We start from the raw sequence: 12,937 nt of genomic DNA on the forward strand, positions 1-12,937 counted from the left end.
CTTACAAGGTAATTAAACTATAGAAAAGAGAGAGGAAGAAAGAAAAAAGTATGTTTGCATAAAAGTCATGCGGTATATCGATTATTCCACTTTGGTCGGTTAAAAACCAAAGAAGAAATGAGAAAAATATAAAATATTATATAAAAACTGTTTCTAATTCGTTTGAACGGTGCCGATTACCAGTGACGTTAATTGGTACGGGTTGAGAATGTTTTTGTTGTTTATTACCTTAACATCTTTGTAATTAAGGAATGCATCGGTGGTAAAGGTGGAATTTGCTGTACTTGGTTTGTTTTTGACACTTGGAAATATAACAATGGAAATATAACGATTTTTAGACGATGATCGCTGCGAACTCGGTGATAATGGAGGGCCTATTGAAGGATTGGCTGTCGAGTTGGAGAAATTAGTGGAACCAGCTATATTGCTTGAATTAATGAAATTATTGATCGATACGGCGTTCGACGAGGTCGAGGAAGACATGGACATCGACACAGACGAAACAATGGTAGTCGGATTGACCGGTAAAACGGTTGTTTCAACTGCAATGTCATCAGAGAGTTCAACGTATCTGTGAATCGAAAGAAATTCGTTCTACATGAAACATAATAATTAATTACATAGCAATGTAATAATGGTGTTTCGTTAGTTGAACGTAGTATATTGTCGCTACACTTTCTACATATTTATTTATTTATTTATTTACTAATATTCTTTTACATCGTTCTTTCACGCATCATATACCTATGTATAATAATATATTGGAATATTTACTAACAACAGATGCAATCAATTCGAAATACGATTCTTTCACATTACACGAAACGAAAGATTTCTTTTCATCGAACGGAACAAAGCAAACAGATAAAGATAGAAATACGTATGTACATTGTCTGTTATTATTAGAGAGAAAAGATTATTTCTCGAAAAATGGAATGGAACTGACAACGTCGTAAATGCTTTTGGTTTCTATATTATTTCGTAACATGGTGTATGATAATAAAAGCAAGCGAATAAAGTATCAAAGAAGGAAAACTAACCTATTGGAGTCGTATTCGACAAGGCGATCGATCGTGGGATCTAGCAGCAATTCCGCAGGTATTGGACGCTGAGCAAGGCTAGCTACATCGTCCTCCTGCTTTCGAAGTCTATTCTCCACTCCTTCTAAATTTTCGATAATCTTATTCGTTTTCGATCTTAAATCCGCATGAATTTCACTGATCGCTCTTTCTTGTCTTTGCGTTTGTGTAAGTAATTCATCGGATTTTGGCAAGAGATCGTCCACGGAACTTTTCGTGCCAACCTGTCGAAAAAAGTATAATACCTATCTATATGGAATGCCGTCAAGTGGACATGTAAAATTGTGCATGCGGTCATACAACGTGATTAACACGGCAGGTAAACAGTGAAATTAACAATTTAGCCACATCTTCTCAGCTTACCACGACGTTCCAGACTTCATCCATTTTCTCCGATACAGTCAACAATTGGATATATTTGTTCGACGAGTCGATCGATTTTACTCTGCCTTGGTGGTGGCGGCTCGGTAGTTGTCGTTGTTGTTGTTGTAACGTTGAACGCCGGTCGACCGTTCGTACTTCCTCTCACTAATATCGCATCGTGCACGTCACTCATCATGTTGTAAATAGTTCCCAAACGATCGGAAACCAAGTTTACGTGAAACTGTAACTTTCTGTCCATATTGTTTGTCGCTTGCCTTAAATTTTCTATCCCGATCGTAATGTGATTTATTACTTCATTACTCATCGCTTTAGTGATTTCGATTACGCTCATACATTGACTGGCTTTTTTTCGCTGGCTTCGGCATTTATGTCGTCATTTTGTAACAAGTTATTATCCAATTGATGTTTCAAATCGATCAATTTATTATCTATATCCGATACCTTTTGATCAAGTGACAATAATTTTTCACCAAGAGTGAAATCGGATGATGATGTATTTTCTCGCTTCTGATGGATTGCTTGTAATTTCGGACCTGTTTTGCCAAATAAATGCCAATTTATACGATAAACTTGAACAGCGAATGGCAACCGTAGAAAGAAAAGAAGAAGAAGCATCAGTAAAAAGATAAAAGTATGGAAAAGAGACAAAGAGAACGAAAAAAGGGGAGGGGGGAAATACAGGGAAAGCAGGCTTCTATACGTGTGTACATATGTAGGTATATACCTATACAATAGGTATATATAGGTAGGTACCTATAAACTACACGTAAATACAATTGTTAAGTAAACGATATAGATAAAAGAAAACCGGCTGTAAATGTAATACAATTCAAACGACAATTTGTAGTTGCGATCCATGTTTGTTCTAACCGAGTCGATCAGTCCAATATTTTTTTTTTTTTTTTTCTTTTCTTCTTCTATAGATACGTCTGTTAACGAATTTCTGTTTTTACGTATTAGCATTTTATGTACATACATACATACGTACCGCTTCTGATTTCACTGTCGTTTTTATCATCGCTCCTTTTTGTCGAGTATGCAGATTCAGTTGAAGAAAATTCAATTTGATGAGAATTGAAAAGTTTTAGATCTAATGTTCGTAGCTTTGTAATAACTGCATCGGTTTTATCGATATTATCATTCACGCGTGAATCCAAAGCTTCCACTGTTCTCATCAAGTGTTCCACCGCTTTGTCCAAATTTTCAATGTGCTTTAATTTTGATTCCAAAGTCGAAACTATAACCTCGAAAACGTTAAAGAGGTATTGCTCTCTGAAAAAAAAGTACCGAAAAGTATTACGATCAAAGAATGAAATTCGTTTTAATTTCAATTAAGAAATTTTCATTTCACTGGAGTAATGCAAAAGTAAGAATGTTCATCCATTGATTCGTTACATCTTAACTATCTCAACAATTAATAGAAATTTCAAAATATGAACAAATTATCAAATTTGATTAATATTAGTTATTATAAAAAGCTACAAAATTAATTCATCTTCTTTAAATAAATTAAACGATATTGATAATCGATACATCATTGCTATAAATGAGGAAAATGTTGCTCTATCTTATATAAAATAGTATCGGATCTAAGATAAAGCTGAATCTGAAACAACTTGCACAGATGTATCCTTTCTCTCGTTACGATGTAAACTGTAATTTTACGCAATCCATAGGTAGGTCAACAGTCGTACTCTCCATGGTTATTACGGTCCTTTCGAATCTTACAAATCTGTAAACTTTATAGTGTAATGCCTAAATTTGTAGAATTTGTATGTAATTGTATGTAATGTAAAATATAACGGCATTGTTGTCATTACTTTTACCACATGTACACGACTACTGAACGATAATCAACATACTTAAATAATTAACATACATATACATTATTAAGAATTACAACATATTTTCGTAAATTTTATCATTTATTCTCTTTTCGTAACGCACACGCGATATTCGTATTCGTATTCGTAATCGTGTGTGTATTCTCTGGTTTACTCTGGCTTTATTCGTCGAATAAAAATGTAATTTATAATAATAATTATATATAAATATAGTATGTAACATGCAATGATTATAGAATGTAGAATTATAGTAAAATATATACAGAAAGAAAATGACTCGCAAATATTTGCTCACTCGCTTTTACTAAATATACAGATACGATAAATATACCTTGTAAGGAGAGTAGGAAAATATCCTAATTATTAATTATTCGAACGAGGAGATCTACGTTTACCAGTTTCAATGATTTTCAAATATATTATTGTCAGGATCATGATTTTGAACAACTTTTTCCTACGTATGTTTGGGGCCCTGCTCGGCTGTAGCTTTCGAGATATGTACATATTCGTAAAAATACCTTTGCTACCTTTTATCTTGGTATCGGTTAGGTTGCTGGCAGCTTTGTGTACCGGGCAAGATGATATTACCTATACGTATGTATGCGAGTTTATGGCTCTCGCATAGATAAAGCCAAACTTGTACTGTTTCGCGTTGCAGGATCGCTGGATAGATGATTCCTCCACAGTGAAAGTGAACAACGAAAAACGGAGAGTATTTACACCAGTTCACTGGTGGATGAATACTCCGGATGAACGCTAACATATTCTTGGCGACTGAAATAGTGAATTGTTTAAATAATATATTAGAATCTGTTACTTTTTCGCTAATATTCTAAATCTTCTAAATATTTTCATGTAAATTACAGTTTACGTTGACGTTGTACACCTGTGCTTAAAATACGGATAAATCGAAATTTTGTTCCTTTTTTTCTTCAAATTGATGAACATCTACAATTATTATTAAAATTACACATTGAACATAAGAGCAATCGGCCGAGACCCTGTAGCCTTGTAATTGAAACGCCCGCTCGTTGCAAGTTTGATAGTCCTACGTGCTATAATGAGATTATTCCTACGTAAAAATGAATTAAAAAAATTAATGACAAGTGATTAATAAGAATTATTAGTAAGGAATACTTTTTAAATCCTATTTAATTGATTTGATATGATGAGACGAAACCTTTCATGATCATAAGAATATATAATAGAATGAATAATAGAATATATAATAGAATATATAATAGATAAGTTTGTGAAGTTAACTTATGTTTACTTTACCCTTTCCGATAATAAAAATACTTTATGATACTTATCAGCTTCTTTCGGACAAAGTTATTTTATTTTTACAATATAAAGTTGAGTTATCTCTTTTAATTCTTTAGAATTACGATATTACAATCATTAATGCCAGATTCATCGAGGAGCGATAAAACAAAGTATCCTCAAAGGTCACATCCATCAAACCCAGTTGTTAGATAAACTTTATGTAAAATTTTTAATCGAGAGATCTTTACAAACACGACGATACTGCTGCTGCAGTGCGACATGCTCGACGTATCGTCGACTGATTGTTTGAAAAATGGTTCACAATTCGATCAACTGTATAGGCAGCTGAGGTTAGTATTGCTTAAATGCGATCGATGATCGACTATGTCTACTGTCGTAGTTACGATTGGCTGAATGAGAAACAAATATTTATACAAGTATGTATTTGGTGCTGACGAGATTTACTTCTGACTGATTTCTTCACATATACTTGAACGATTCTAACTGAAGAATGAAATTTAAAACGTAATTTTATTCTATTAATTTCTACTTCGTTCCAGCTATTGCCGATTCATCTACAAGTATAGTATGTACGTATGATTATACAAATTATAATAATAAACAGGTCTCGTGTTCCTAAGCCAAAAAAAATCGTTCTCTTTACTTTCCTTCTAATTATCAAATTGTCAGATTAATATCTTATACTTTATCTATATGTAAATGAAGTTGTCTATTATAAAATTCTATCATCTCAAACGTATCGCGTAATTTTAATCGCTGATATTTCTGTTGTTTCAATTATTATGCCGACATCGTTATATAATGTTACCTTAAATAATAATAAGACCTTGTTCTTTCACGAATGCTCCTCTTAAATAAGTCTCAATAAGAATAATTGATACCATAAGCGTAATTATTATAGATATCGGTCCTTCGATTCATAGAAAACAGAAAATGTCGTTATTCTTTCAAATACAATTGTATCATATAAGGTCCATGACGTTGCAAAAAAAAAGAGAGAAAGAAAGGTTACAATATAAACATACATGATAGAACGCATGTTTTAATTTAATTTATTAAGCTATAACTGTATAATTGTTTTACTTGATCCACATTTTTAACCAGCTTATAACGAAAATGGGCATGAATATTATCGAAATTACTCTAGTGTAAAAGTACTCCGCAGCGAAACCAACGAACAAAAACTAACAACGACTATTGAAAGGTGGAAGCGGAATTACAACGAGCGCTTACAACGGACGACATTCCACAACTGATAACTTCCGTAAGATTGAAGAAGAAGAAGGAACAGAAGAAAAAGAAAGAGAGAACGGCAGAAATAAAGAACGGAACGAAGAAAAATACGCGATTTTAAAAATTCACGTACCCACGGCACTCCCGACGAAGATCACTTAATGTTCGGTTAGTTGTTCGCATGCAAGTTCTTCTTCTTCTTCTTTTTAAGCCGAACATCCATTCATTCTCAACGCTTATATATGTCGGAGAGAAAAGAACACCGGAGCCTCTGGAATGCTGGATAATCCCGCAACATTGTAACCTAGAGCCTACTATAGCTGTAATTAAACAATTGTAGTTATTCAACCTAATTGTAATTGTCCGAGATTTGTGATAGTGAGCTTGGGCTCGAGGCGACAGTCGGTCGCCAACGTGCCCGCGGTCAAGGGATGAACGTTTTGCCTAACAAAGGTATGAAGTAATTCTATAGCTCTCCTTAAAAGAAATATCTCTGGCGACACATGACAGTAAACATTCCAACGGTCTCTGTCCCGTGGCCACACGCAGTTCCTATTCTTCGAGAAAGATGATTGCCAGATGTCGATGTCTCTCCACAGTACGTGATCAGCTAGCCCGAGGGCCGTTATAAACACTAATATCTAGTTACCTAAAGTCCTTCGAACAGATAAACAGTCTTTGTCCCAACTACGGGAAGATAGGGGAGATCTATTTCTTTCAACGAACGGCGTCTCCCACTAGCAACTTTCCCTCGAGGGCGGCTAGCATCTTTTCTAACCACCGATATGGAAATTGACCAATTAGCAGCAACGCCAATTTCCCTTACTCCCTGAACGAAGACTATCCTCGACGAATCCGATGATCTCGTGCCCTTAGACACACCCCGATATAGTTTTCCTCTGTGGCATCATCGGGACGGAAAAGGCATTCTTTCACGCGATCTCGTCAACTGAAGGAAGTAACGTTCTTACGAATTATTGTGCGGACTTAGACTTCGCGAACACGTTCAACCATCATCCCTCTGACCGCGGATTCGTTATCGAACCCGAGACCATTGTTACTAGTATCGCGGGTGCCTAATCACCACAGTCGATTGTTAAACTTGTATCATCCGTGCCTGTGCTAATAAACTGTGTCTTTATTATATCGCAATGATGGCTAATTTCAATGAAGACTCACCAAACACCCACAATCCTGACCCCAACGCCACTCCGACATATATATATATATCGGAGATGAAAGGAAAGCCGAAGCCGTTCCTTGGAAATTTTGGGAACATCTTCTAGTAGTCTAGCCTGGACTTTATCATAGCTGTAACTGTTCGAGATTTGTGATATCAAGATTGGGTTCGAGGCGACAATTGGTCGCCGAACGTAGTCACGGTCACGGGATGTACTCAGGCAGAAACTGCCTAACAACGGCGTTTGGAATTTTCTCGATGCTTCCAACGAGTCTGCCTAACAACGGCGTTTGGAACTTTCTCGATGCTTCCAACGAGTCTGCCTAACAACGGCGTTTGGAACCTTCTCGATGCTTCCAAACGGGTATAGAAAAACAAATGCAATTGTACAGCGAGAAAAATCTCGACGAGGCTGGCATTCGTCTTGTGACTGCTTTGGAGAGTGACACGTTGTGTTTCTGTGCTTGGGATCGGTCTGCGCTTGGTGAGGAGTCGTCCCGTTGATCGTGGATTCGTTTGAACTCAGAATTATTGTTTATAACGATTATTGACTTATTGTTTGTGAATCATATTATTCATTGAACTTGCTATCCGTTAAACGTATTATTCATTAGCTTTATTATTTGTTAGACTTACTAACCATTCAACTTATTATCCACTTTTTTATTTGTTTAACTTATTGTTCGTTAGATTTATTTTCCTCTAACTTTGTTATTTGTTAAGCTTATTATTCACTAGACTTATTATTTGTTGATCTTTGTAGTAGACTTGTGTATACGTGAAAGTATAGTCTCGGTTGTGTTGAACAATGGATGGCTCACGTGGGGAGTTGTCGCGCGCCCAAGATTCCAATCTCTCCCCGACATCAGAAGTGGGATCAGAACCACTTAAAGTGATACAAGAACAGATGGCATTTATGCGCGAGTTAATTCAGACGCTAGCGCAAAAGCGGAGGGAGCTTGAGCCGAATGTTAAACCCGGAAAATGTTCATTACCACGCTTTAACCCCGAAGTCGCAGGCGCCGATCCCGCCGCATCGTCCAAGGTGGTTTGCTTCAAGTGTCGTGCGTAGGGCCATATCGCACCTGATTGTCCGCTACTGCAGAAGAGAAAACCCGGCCCTAAGAACAAACGTCGAGTTGACTCCTGCGTGGTGGAGTCTCCAGCTGGTAGTTTAAGTCATCTGGGTGCGTCGTTCCCATTTTGTTTCGATTCCGGAGCCGAATGCTCATTAATTAAAGAATCTATATCTTCGAAATTTTCTGGCAAACGAACGACTGATGTAGTAGTAATGCGAGGCATAGGAAATACTTGTGTTAACAGTACATTTCAGATCTTGTCCACTGTATTTATTAACGGTTTTACACTGGAGATAACTTTTCATGTCCTTGCTGATAGCTACATAAAATAAGATATCATGATTGGTCGTGAAATCTTGAGTCAAGGTTTTGACGTGAATATTACACGAAATAGCGTCGATATTTGCAAGACAAAAATGGTTAACGCCTGTAGCAAAGTCGCGGAAGATGCGGTCAACATTAACGAGATCAACACTGATGTAGTTGGTAACGACAAAAATCGATTGATCTCTGTTCTCGAAAAATTCAAAGAGTCATTTATTACGGGTTTCCCGCGGACGCGTGTGAGTACGGGCCAGTTAGAAATTCGGTTGATTGACCCTAATGTCACCGTACAAAGAAGTCCTTACAGACTTAGCGGGGAAGAGCGGAGAATAGTGCGCGAGCGGATAAGTGAACTGATTAGGGCAAAAATTGTAAAACCTAGTAATTCGCCGTTCGCGAGCCCCATGTTACTCGTGAAGAAGAAGGACGGATCAGACAGATTGTGCGTAGATTTCCGGGCGCTAAATAAAAACACGGTCGCGGATCGGTATCCCTTACCCCTTATTGCTGATCAAATCGTGAGATTGCAGAGTGCGAGATACTTCATTAGCTTTGACATGGCCAGTGGATTTCATCAGATCCCTATTCACCCTAACTCCACTGAATATACAGCGTTCGTCACCCCCGACGGTCAGTACGAATATGTAACGATGCCGTTTGGGTTGAAAAATGCACCAGCCGTTTTCCAGAGAGCCATTTTCAAAGCCTTAGGCGACCTTGCTTATTCATACGTCGTAGTTTACTTGGATGACGTCTTAATTATCGCTGACTCGGTAGATCAAGCCCTAGAACGATTGAACATCGTATTAGATACCCTTGTAAAAGCCGGATTCTCTTTCAACTTTTCAAAATGTTCTTTTCTAACGACCTCGGTACTCTATTTGGGTTATGTAATTTGTAACGTAGAAGTACGCCCCAACCCGGGTAAAATACACGCCTTAAGCTCTTTACCCGCACCGACGACCTTTACACAGCTTCGGCAGTTCATCGGTCTAGCTTCTTATTTTCGAAGTTTCGTTCCAAAATTCTCACAAGTAATGAAACCTTTGTATGCACTCACTTCCGGTAACAAGAACATAAATTGGACGGATAAACATGAAAAGATAAGGCAAAAAGTAATTTCTATTCTGACCGATGAATCGGTGCTAATGATATTTGATCCCAATTACCCAATAGAGCTACACACCGACGCTAGTTCAGAAGGCTACGGGGCTACCCTAATGCAAAAGGTCGAAGGTAAAAATAGAGTAGTAGAGTATTACAGCAAAAAGACTAGCCCAACGGAATCTAGATATCATTCCTATGAATTAGAAACGTTAGCAGTCGTAAACGCCGTCAAGCATTTTCGCCACTATCTACACAGGCAAGAATTCCTTGTTGTCACTGTTTGCAATTCCTTGAAGGCATCCAGCAATAAGGTGCATTTAAATGACAGGATTTACAGGTGGTGGGCTTACCTACAAACTTTTACCTTTGACATTATGTATCGGGAAGGCAGACGAATGGCTCACGTCGATTTCTTTTCGCGGAACCCCGTAGACTCGGATCACCATACGATCGTCAAAATTGCCGAAAAAGAACTCAATCTGGCCGAAATCTCCGAAGATTGGCTCTTGGCGGAGCAACGTCGCGATCCTCAAATTACGGAAATCGTCGATAAGTTGCGGAACGACGAGCTTGCGGACGACGTCGCGAATACGTACGAATTACGATCCGGCACCCTGTACCGTAAGATACAAAGGAGAGGCAGAACTCTCTGCTTGCCCATTGTCCCAAGAGGCTTTAGGTGGTCCGTGATCAACCATGTGCACCAGTCAATCATGCACTTAGGATGGGATAAAACGCTCGAGAAACTGTACGAGTATTATTGGCTCGAGGGAATGGCGAAATATGTTCGTAAATTCGTTGAGAACTGTCATGCTTGTCGAGTTTCGAAGGCTAGTTCAGGTAAAATACAAGCTGAATTACATCCTATACCTAAGACCAGCATACCCTGGCATACAGTTCACGTGGACATAACGGACAAACTAAGCGGTAAAAGTGATTCGAAAGAATATGTCATTGTTTTGGTCGACGTCTTCATTAAATTCGTATATCTGCATCATACTCGTAAAATAGATTCCCTTAGTATCGTTAAAACACTTAAGTATACTATATTTTTATTCGGGAGTCCTCGCTGGATAATAGCGGACCAGGGAAGATCTTTTAAGGGCAAAGAATTTCAAGACTTTTGTCAAGATAGACACATTAAACTCCACTTAATGGTAACCGGTGCTAGTAGAGCTAATGGACAGGTAGAGCGTATTATGGGTACGCTAAAAAAAAATATGTTCACAACAATAGAAACGACCGGGCGGTCTTGGCAAGACGCGATCGGGGAAACACAACTGGCTTTAAATTGTACACCCAACCGCGTGACTAAGTCGAGCCCATTGGAACTAATAATTGGTAAAACAGCGAGACCCCACAGCTTGCCCGTACCCGACAACATCAAAGAAAGAGAAGTAGATATCTCCCATGTAAGACAACAGGCGATACAGAACATGGAGAATTGCGCTAGCTATGATAAAGACAGGTTCGACAAAACGAAAGCCAAGGTAGTTGGGTTTAACCTTGGTGACTTTGTGTTACGAAAAAATTAGGAAAGGAACCAAACGAAGTTGGACCCGAAATTCAGGGGTCCATTCGTGATAGCAGAGATTTTGGAAGGGGACCGATATACTTTAAAGACCTTACACGGTAAACGGACATACAAGGACAGTCATGACAAACTAAGAAAAATGCCAAATAGTTGCGTTCCTGCTGAGTTGGACGTCTGCGGCGATGACAGCGACGGTGATAATAACGATGCGAGTACACGGACCTCAGAGGATCATTAATACCACGTTGTGGCCGTGCATCCAGTGTGGTGCTCTGCGCCTTCGTAATATGTCCAGTGGGACACTCTGCGCCTTCGTAATATGTCCAGTGGGACACTCTGCGCCTTCGTAATACGTCCAGTGGGACACTCTGCGCCTTCCTAATACGTCCAGTGGGACACTTTGCGCCTTCGTAATACGTCCAGTGAGACACTCTGCGCCTTCGTAATACGCCCAACGTGGTAACACGATCCAACAATCTGAGATTCACCCGTGTACGAAATCGAAAATGATCTGTCGTGTCGTTGCGGTCTGACTGGTGACTCACGGAATGCAACTAGCACTTCGAAATACAAACTATGACACTACCAATTTGAGTTCTGTTTCATTTCCTTGCTTGTTAAACCTTCGAATAAAATCTTGTTGTCGAACTGGACCCTTGACGTATTTGGAACATTTAACTGAATTGTAGATAATATCAGTTACAACGAGTCTAATGTTAAAAAAAAACTCTGTATTTTAGCTACACACGAGGACGTGTGACAGTCAGAATGGCCGTGTCGAAGATGAAAGGAAAGCCGAAGCCGTTCCTTGGAAATTTTTGGAACATCTTCTAGTAGTCTAGCCTGGATGTTATCATAGCTGTAATTGTTCGAGATTTGTGATATCAAGATTGGGTTCGAGGCGACAATTGGTCGCCGAACGTAGCCACTGTCACGGGATGTACTCAGGCAGAAACTGCCTAACAACGGCGTTTGGAATTTTCTCGATGCTTCCAACGAGTCTGCCTAACAACGGCGTTTGGAACTTTCTCGATGCATCCAACGAGTCTGCCTAACAAGGGCGTTTGGAACCTTCTCAATGCTTCCAAACGGGTATAAAAAAACAAATGCAATTGTACAGCGAGAAAAATCTCGACGAGGCTGGCATTCGTCTTGTGACTGCTTTGGAGAGTGACACGTTGTGTTTCTGTGCTTGGGATCGGTCTGCGCTTGGTGAGGAGTCGTCCCGTTGATCGTGGATTCGTTTGAACTCAAAATTATTGTTTATAACGATTATTAACTTATTGTTTGTAAATCATATTATTCATTGAACTTACTATCCGTTAAACGTATTATTCATTAGTTTTATTATTTGTTAGACTTATTAATCGTTCAACTTATTATCCACTAACTTTATTATTTGTTAAACTTATTATTCGTTCGATTTATTTTCCACTAACTTTATTATTTGTTAAGCTTATTATTCACTAGACTTATTATTTGTTAATCTTTGTAGTAGACTTGTTTTCCCGTGATATCCATGTGAACCGTGTGCCAAGGTATGCTGGTCTTAGATATAGGATGTAGTTCGGCTTGTGTTTTGCCTGAACTAGCCTTTGAAACTCGACAAGCATGACAGTTCTCAACGAATTTGCGAACGTATTTCGCCATTCCCTCGAACCAATAATACTCGTACAGTTTCTCGAGCGTTTTATCCCATCCTAAGTGCATAATTGACTGGTGCACATGGTTGATCACGGACCACCTAAAGCCTCTTGGGACAATGGACAAGCAGAGAGTTCTGCCTCTCCTTTGTATCTTACGGTACAGGGTGCCGGATCGTAATTCGTACGTATTCGCGACGTCGTCCGCAAGCTCGTCGTTCCGCAACTTATCAACGATTTCGG

At 38.7% G+C, this 12,937-nt stretch overlaps 1 pseudogene; it reads right to left on the reverse strand.

Moving 5' to 3' along the window:
• LOC138189383 (angiopoietin-2-like) overlaps positions 1 to 2,705 on the reverse strand; it is a 4,943-nt pseudogene extending 2,238 nt beyond the window's left edge.
• Between the last annotated feature and the right edge of the window lie 10,232 nt (positions 2,706 to 12,937).

Source organism: Bombus flavifrons, unplaced genomic scaffold (assembly GCF_040668555.2).
Source record: "Bombus flavifrons isolate JBK064 unplaced genomic scaffold, iyBomFlav1_principal scaffold0031, whole genome shotgun sequence".
In the NCBI taxonomy this organism is placed as follows: Eukaryota; Metazoa; Arthropoda; class Insecta; order Hymenoptera; family Apidae; genus Bombus; species Bombus flavifrons.